This window comes from Solanum pennellii, chromosome 7, assembly GCF_001406875.1.
Source record: "Solanum pennellii chromosome 7, SPENNV200".
Lineage (NCBI taxonomy): Eukaryota > Viridiplantae > Streptophyta > Magnoliopsida > Solanales > Solanaceae > Solanum > Solanum pennellii.
Genome location: NC_028643.1, coordinates 29,945,502 through 29,954,963, shown reverse-complemented (window position 1 = coordinate 29,954,963; position 9,462 = coordinate 29,945,502). Strand labels below are relative to the sequence as shown.

At 35.9% G+C, this 9,462-nt stretch overlaps 1 pseudogene; it reads left to right on the top strand.

The window, feature by feature from the left end:
* The first annotated feature begins 5,173 nt into the window (after window positions 1-5,173).
* LOC107024951 lies at window positions 5,174-6,722 on the top strand (annotated as a pseudogene).
* Window positions 6,723-9,462: the final 2,740 nt, after the last annotated feature.

The window sequence follows — 9,462 nt, the reverse complement described above, 5'->3', positions numbered from 1 at the left end:
GGGGGGGGGGGGGGTAGGTCCTAGGTCATGCCTACACATGGTACTCCAATTCGGCAAAAAGTAGGTGGTTTCCAAATAATTCCTAATTTAATTATTTTAGGGTAGGGTCATTTTGTATTGTTTATTTAGACTTATTTAAGTATTATTAAAACCATTAACTAACCTATTTTTATTGATTTCCTGATTCCCAAGACCCTAAATCATAACTAACTTTTCCCAAAAAATATTCTCTCGAAAACCTCCATTGGAGAAGAATGCTTGGGTTCAAGGAGTCCTATTTTACACTCAAATTCTTGAAGGATCTTGATCTAAGGTATGGTGGTTTTGATTCATGGTTATAATTTCATCCATGAAGCCCTAAATCTCTCAATTTCAAACTATATAATTCTCCAAAACCTAGGGTTTTCATTCAAAGTCATGGATTCTTTCTCAAAACGTTTTCAATGATTCAATTGTTTTATATTATGGTTTAATTTCTATTTTAGGATGGTTTTATGATAAATTCTTCCATGAATCCATGAATTCTCTTAACTTGTCAAGTTGGATATGAAATTATGGTTATTTAATTATAGAATTATGAATATAATGAATTGATTAATTGAATTAAGGATTAATTAAGGAGTTTCTATGGTTTTTATGTTGAATTTCTTCAAAGAACTTATGAAACCCCATGTCCCCAATTTATGACCTTGTGATGTGGGTGAATTGTAGCAAGTTGAACATTATGAGATTATGTGGTATTGGTTGAGTTATTTGAATCATGTTGACTTCCATGTTTAATGTAGCAATCTTATATTTGATTGGTTGAATGTGATCCTTGATCCAAGAGGGGTAAACCATGAGACTTATGCCAAATTGTGGCTTTATGTGTATATCTTATGAACATGATTATACTCTAAATTGTTGTGTGTTGAATTTTATGTGGTGTCATTGTGAAAGACTCCACCAATATGAACTATATTATGAGAGTTTGAAATCATGCATTTAATGACTTTATTACTTGTACTTTGTTTATATCCATGTCTAATAAGATGAATGCTAGATGTGTTGATTGAATATGGTCTTTGTTCCTTAAAAAGGCAATATATGATATTATACATGCTTGAGGAAGTGTGTTCATGATGCAAGACCATCTTTTGAGAAAGTAAACTGATTATGGATTTGATGTGCTCGTGGTGTGGTTGAAAGTCTATTCTCACTCACACACACACACTTATGCATGATTATTCCATGATTATGATAATATGGTTGCGTTAATTGAAAATTCATTATCATAAACACATAATGAGTGTAATGTAAAATTTTTCCTCACATATTGAAGATTAAAGGTTCAAAGCTAAAATCTCACCTACTTGAATCTATCATGAAGATCTTACGTTGAAAGTCCATCCTCACTGATGAATCTATAAGCTATGCTTATGAATTGTGTTGGATGAAGGGAAATATACTCATTCATGCTTTTAAGTTCAATTCAAGACTAAACATGTAATTGTGAGAAGTTATGCCTAGCACCGAGTGGGTATTGACTATGAGATAGAGTCTCTCACATTAAGTAAGGCTGGGTTCCTAAAGTTAATCTCATGAGATGTAAGCTCCCCCATTAAGTAAGTACGGGTTTATAGTAGCAATCTTTTTATCCCATTGATACGTGCCCCCGTAGGTGATTTAGCCATTGGATTCATTTCCAAGCTAATACATTTAAGTTCTAACTTAGCATGTAGAACACCCCTTTTCGATGTGGGGAATGACACCGGATTCCATGTACTTCTCACATGGTCTATGTCGGTTAAGGCTAATTCCCACAAGGTCAAGTCTAGGATGTACGATGGCTATTCAATGAGTTCTACTTAGAATAGGTGGAGGTATGTGACTTCATCCATGCATTGCACAAGTAGGCTTTGAGGGTAATTGTGGTAGGTTCCTATTGTCAAGATGACTCATGTAATGAATGTGCTTGTGTCTAGAGGGTAATTTCATTGGATGCCTAAGGCTACTTGTAATGTTGCATGTTAACTTGGATTGTAATATGAGTTGTTTTCCTTCCCATGACTTATTAAATGTGAATGTTCCTTGTCTATGATTGTTGACTAAAGATGATAATGAAGAATGGTAAGTATGACTATGGTAGGCCCAAAATGGTACTTAGTATGAATGGTATTATGGGATACTATTCCTACATTGCACAAGTATAACTTAGGGTTACCTAAGAGATGATTCAGTATGCTTGTGACTTGTGCTTTACATTAAAAGTGTATAATTATTGTCAACTTAGTAAATGCATGCTTTTCAACTAAATGTCCCTTTTTGACATGTTTTCTTCGATTTTTATGCATGACTACCATACTCAGTACATATTTGTGCTAACACATATTTCTTCTATATTCTTCACTAAGTGCAGAGTTCGGAGACTTGATGTTCTATTCTTGACAGTTAGATTTTGTAAGGAGCAAAAAGTTGAAGATTTGGTGAGTCCTCATAGATTTGAGGAAAAACCCACCATTTCCTCTATGTCTTTTATTTTTGTGTGGGCTATGTCTCAAAGGGTTATTCAAAGCATTGAAAATAGTTTGAGACATAGTATCATACACTCCCTCTCATTTTATAAAATTGTAAGGAAAAATTTTAAATTTCCGCACTATTTCCTAAGTTCTTATATACATCTCATAGTTAACTGTTGGCGGTCAATTTACTTGTATTTTTGTATACATCTCAAAGTTAATTGTATTCTTGTATACATTCAGAGTTTACAATATGTTTTCAAACATCTTTCTTTATATTGAACTTATTTTTAAATTGCTTTATATTGAAATGAGTTAGTTATTCATGAGTTGAACAGAGCCAAGGTCAGTGGTGAGCCTCCTTGCATTCTAGATGACACATTTATTAGGATGTTATGGGGTCTTTCCCAACATGTATCTCAGTTTTTGAGGTTTCAATTGACAGTGTAATGTTAGTCTTTTGAGTCTTTCAGTATTATTTTTTTTGGTAAGACTTGAGTTGCCAGCTTGTGGCTAAGTTTGAATGTTTCAACTTTATAAACATTCTCAGTTATGATATTCTTTTCGGTCAAGTTATGATTATGAGTTAGCTAAGACAAATCAAGGGTTCGCTCGAGGCCATCAATGACCATTGAGTGTCGGCCACGTTCAGGGTGTAGGCTCGAGGCGTGACAACCTATATGTGAAAATTTCCACCATTGAGGACAGAAGGTGCCATTGCCGAGAAACTTGAGCTTTCTTCCATCTTTAATCTTTTGTGTTGGTAAATTTCAAAAGTATGAGTTATCAGAAAGCAGAGAAGTCAAGAAGAATATTGTAGAAAAACATTTTTATTGATGTCATCATATTACATTTATAAGACTAGAATAATAAACAGAAAGCAGAAGACAATAAACCCACGACTAGCAGATTTCTAAGTCACTAATTTACTCCTAAATAATAAAAATGGAAAAGGGCCTAAAATACCCTCAAAGTATTGGAAATGGTACAAAATTACCCTCCATCCACCTATTGGCTCCAAAATACCCTTCCCACTATCCTATTGAGTCCAAAATACCCTAGTTATTCACCTTTTGGTTCAAAATTGACCACTTATTTAACGGTATTATATTTAAACTATTCAAATATTTTTTTAAATACGTGGCTCTCAACTATTTGTTATAACTTAACTTATTAGTATAATTTATAAATCAATCCACTACCCACCCATTAATAATTAAACCCCTCTAAATTAATAAACATGTCACATTATTAATGCAAGAACAGATTAGCTACTGCCAATTGAGTGTTTTTAAAAATTTGAGGCGAAAATATCTACAGAAGTAAATTATCATACATTCAAGTGTCTAAATAAAAATTATCGATAAACTTAAAAGTCTGACTATGTTCATCTTAATTATTCTTACGTCTCAATTATGTGATGTTAGTTCATAGGTAACTTTTTTTCAAAATAATATATTTTAGGTTTTAAAATAAATCATAAATATTTATAAAATTATATATAAAAAAAGTGCATGAATTAATTCGGGATGTATTACTTCTTTACCTTTAATCATAAATTTCTAATTCAATTTTAAAAGAAAGTGTCCTCCTAAATAAGCGGCTCACCCTAAATTAATTGGGGCTTGATTGGACACGAATAATTTTGGATGTCATTTTCAGGAATTTATAATTTCATCGTGTTTTAGTAGTGTTTATGACGATTTTGATATTATAATTGGATTATTAATTGGGTGAGGTTTTGTTAGTAATGAGTGGGTAGTGGGTTAGTTTATAAATTATATTAATAAATTATATTATAACCAATAGTTGAATGCAAAGTATTTTAAAAAATATTTAAAGAGTTTAGTTTTAAAACAATTAAAAAAATAGTCAATTTTGAACCCAAAGTTGGATGACAAGGGTATTTTGGAGCCAATAGGTGGATGAAAAGAGCATTTTAGAGCCAATAAGTGGATGAAGGATAATTTTGTACCATTTTCAATACTTTTAGTGTATTTTAGGCCCTTTTCCGTAATAAGAATAGATGACTTACAACTAATTGACTAAGTCTTATATAATATAAAGCGGTAAAAGTAAAATTAAGTGCAGTTGGAAAAGCAAATTCCTAACAGGAAAGCCATTATGTGGCTTCCTTAAATTTGGAAATTTTTATATCAAACTGAAACCTAGGATTGTCTGTAGTATGCCATTTCTGTTGTGCTTGTTGAACACAGTCAAAAATGTTTTTTAACATATGAAACTTGGTACAACAAGTTCATTGCAGTTTGCAGATTTCATTAGCTGATAAGTTAGCTAGTATTTGTTTTTTCTTTGAATTACTGAGAAATTTCTGAGGGCCTCTACCATTCTCTACCAAAATACCAGGCTTTCACCAGTAACATGGTTTGAACTTGTGACTTGCACCTAGCTTACACATGCAGTGCTATACTCTTACCACTAGATCAAATATCTACGCAAGCATATGTAACAGTGGACACAATGATCTGCCACCAAAATTGCAATTTAGCTTTTTATGCCTTATAATGAAAAAATGCCTTCCAAAGGTCTGATTATAAATTTGGATTCTACTGTAAAATAACATAAAACACGTGCCCTCTGTCAAGAAACAACATATTAAAGCTTATGACTTTATACTTATGTAGCATGGATCATTTACGTTGTATTACGATGAAATGATTGGCTGTGATTATGCTAAGAATGGTAATGGGGAAGACTACTAATTTTTGTATACAAAATTTTTGCCACTGTATTCAACTACTGTCTAATGTATCACTTCTCTTTTCAGCTATGATTGCACAAAATAGTAGCAGTAGCAACAACAGTTGGAATGCTCGGATGGGCTTATTTGGCATTACTTAAGACTCCCCCTCCAAAATATTGTGGTTCACCAGGTGGTCCTCTGGGGATTTTGCCAAGGGTCAAAAGCAGTGATCGGAGATATTTAGCCTACATAGAGGGTGGCATTGCCAAGGAGAAGGCAAAGCACAAGATCATTATTGCTCATGGTTTTGATAGCTGCAAAGACTTGATGTTACCAATATCCCAAGTATGAAAACTTTTAACTCCATATTTAGCCTATTCATTTTAGTATCTATTATTTATGTTATGACCAAATTCGCTTGCACCTACAATATGGTTGAAAATCGGGAAAAATCTTGCTGAGTCCCACGTTAAAGATTGCTCGACATTTATGCTTGAATCTGGTATAAGCAAATAAAACTTCTGGTCTTTACTTGCACTTTCATGTTTAGAACTACAACAAACCTGATTGGCTGGTTCATATACTCCCTCCGTCCTAACTTTAGTGTCTTACTTCCTTTTTTGGTTTGTCCAGACAGAGTGTCTCTTTCTATATTTAATAATTTTTCCAATTCCAAAATTCCAAGATTCTATGTGACAAGTTTAAAATCATAAGATTTAAAGAACTACATTATCTTTAATGTAAGACCAAAAGATTCGAAAGTATTTCTTTATTTCTTAAACTCTATGCCCAATCAAAATAAGACACTTTAATTAGGACGGAAAGAATAATTTTGTTCTATCCTTAGAATTGGGGATTGCCATTAGAGGTAAAAAAAATCGGAGATTTTCTTTGTAGGTACTTGAATTTTGTACTTCATTTTGCTGATTCTGTTTTAAGTAACCAGGACTTAATGCAAGAACTTCAAATATATGTTCTACAATATGATCGTGATGGTTATGGAGAGAGTGAGCCACATCCAAAGCGCTCAGTAAAGAGTGAAGTGTTTGATGTTGAGGAGCTAGCTGATAAGTTGCAACTAGGACACAGGTTCTATGTGGTTGGCTTTCCATGGGAGCATACTCTGTGTGGAGTTGTTTAAAGTACATACTAAATAGGTACATTTTCATCTATTACTTTCCTTTGATACTCGGAAATGAACTTCACCATGTTTCTTATTGTTTTTCATTAGATACCTGGAAAAGTTAAATTTCTAGTTCTTTTATTCAATGAATTGAATGCCCAACGCAGGCTTGCCTGAGTTTCCCTTGTTGTAATGTTTGTAATTAACAGTAGTCCTGTTATCCCGCTAAACTATCGAAAAAAGCTCCCGGAAGACGGTTGCACAAGATCAACGGACATTCTGAATTATGCATCACGCCCCATTGCTGGTTCATTGGTGGATGAACCAAAAGTGCTTCCGTGCTTTAAGTATGACGGAAGGGAACATGGCGATATTTATGTTAGGTAGTGGAGCCTGATTAATTTTAGGCTTTCCTATTTATTCTCTATTTTAGGATTTCCTATTTATTCTCTATTTATTCTCTGTAACCAAAAATACTCTGATTTATTATTATAAATATACCTCACCGCCGTGGAAGTTTACTCACGGGGTGTTACCACGAAATATTGGGTTTTCTCTTTCTCGCTCTAGATCTCTCATCTCTTTCTCTTGAAAGTTCTTGTGTTCTTCATTCATCTAGTGTGTGTGCGTGAATTCGATCCTAACAACTGGTATCAGAGCTAAGGAGATTCAACACGATCACAGAAGATGGATAGTTCGAAGCTTGGAATTGAGAAGTTTGATGGATCCGATTTCAGTTTCTGGAAGATGCAGATCGAAGATTATCTGTACCAGAAAGATCTTCACGAACCGTTGACCGGGGTGAAGCCGGAATCCATGACGGAGGAGAAGTGGAAACTCAAGGATCGCCAGGCTCTAGGGTTGATCCGGTTGACTTTGTCAAGAAACGTGGCGTTCAACATCGTGAAGGAGAAGACTACGTCCGGTCTGTTGAAGGCACTGTCAAACATGTATGAAAAACCATCGGCTATGAACAAGGTATATTTGATGCGTAGATTGTTCAATTTACAGATGTCTGAGAATGGATCCGTTTCTGATCATATAAACGAGTTCAATATGATTGTGAGTCAACTCAATTCTGTGGATATTAATTTCGAAGATGAAATTAAGGCGTTGATTTTGATGTCATCTCTGCCCGAGTCTTGGGATACTGTTGTTGCTGCGATTAGCAGTTCCCGTGGATCTGAGAAACTGAAGTTTGATGAAATCCGTGATGTTGTTCTTAGCGAAAGTATTCGCAAACGAGAAGTGGGAGATTCATCGGGCAGTGCTCTCAGCGTTGATCGAAGGGGGAGAAGTAAGACGAAAGGCCAAAATAAACATGGTCGATCAAAATCAAAGAATCGAGGAAAATCACTGAACAGATCAAACGTGACTTGTTGGAACTGTGGAGAAAAAGGACACTTTCGGACGAACTGTACAAAGCCAAAAAAGAAACAGAATCAGAAATTTGGAGATGGCAATGATTATGTAAATTCAGCAAAGGACATTGGGGATGCTCTAATCCTTAGTGTGAACAGTGCGGTTGAATCATGGATTTTGGATTCTGGTGCATCTTTCCATTCGTATCCAAGCAAGGAGTAGTTCTAAAATTTCAAATCTGGAAACTTTGGAAAAATATATCTTGCTGACAATAAAGCCTTAGAGATTAAAGGAAAGGGTGATGTTTGCATAAAGACCACCTCGGGAAACCAGTTGACATTGGAGGATGTCAGATATATTCCTGGGATCAAGAAAAATCTGATCTCGGTTGGTCAGTTGGATAGCACGGGATATGCAGCAGTGTTTGGGAAATGTTCGTGGAAGATCGTGAAAGGTGCTATGGTAGTAGCTCGTGGCACCAAATCTGGAACCTTGTACACCACTGTAGGGTGTATAAACATGGCCGCTGTTGCTGAAGGTGCTTCCGGTTCATGTCTGTGGCACAACAGACTTGGACACATGAGTACTAAAGGAATGAAAATGCTTGTTGCAAAAGGATCTAGAGGGTCTGAAGTCTGTTGATATGGGTCTTTGCGAGAGCTGTGTTATGGGCAAACAGAAAAGAGTAAGCTTCACAAAGACTCCTAGACGCCAAAGAAAGTGCGGTTGGAAATGGTCCATACAGATGTTTGGGGACCATCTCTAGTATCATCACTTGGAGGATCCAGATTCTATGTTACCTTCATTGATGATTTTAGCAGGAAGGTATGGGTTTACTTCTTGAAGCATAAGTCAGATGTGTTTGCAACTTTCAAGAAGTGGAAAGCTGAAGTTGAGAATCAGACCGGTTTGAAAGTCAAATGCCTAAGGTCTGACAATGTAGGAGAGTATGACAAATCAGAGTTCAAGGCATTCTTTGCAGCTGAGGGAATCAGATTGATGAGAACAGTTCCTGGTAAGGCAAGGCAGAATGGAATTGCTGAGAGGATGAACAGAACATTGAATGAGCGTGCAAGGAGTATGAGGATACACTGTGTGCTGCCCAAAACACTTTGGAAGGATGCTGTTAGCACAACTGCATACTTGATCAACAGAGGACCATCAGTTCCTTTAGGGTTCAAGATTCCAGAGGAGGTGTGGACAGGAAAAGAACTCAAGTACTCACACTTGAGGACTTTTGGTTGCACTGCTTATGTTCATGTTGATCCAGAAAAGAGATACAAGCTTGATGCCAAGGCTGTGAAGTGTTACTTCATAGGCTATGGTTCTGCTCTGTTTGGTTACAGGTTTTGGGATGACAAGAACAGAAAGATCCTGAGACATTGTGATGTGACATTTGATGAGTCTGTCCTTCACAAGGGCAGAGAGCAGAAGGTTCTAGAGATTACAAAGCAAGTGGGAGTTGAGGTTGAGTTGGAGAAGAGTAACCCCAGAGATGTCGAAGCAGATACTCAACCAACTCCTACTGAAGAATCTGAAGTGGAGCAAGTTTCACCTGAGCAGGTGTTAAGGAGATCATCCAGATCCATCAGGGCACCATATATCATCCAGATCCATCAGGGCACCATATAAGTATTCACCTTCATTACACTATCTATTGCTGACTGATGAGGGGGAACCATAGTCTTTTAATGAGGCCCTACAGGTGGATGATTCGATCAAGTGAGAGCAAGCCATGGATGATGAGATGAGGTCACTTGAGAAGAACGACACAT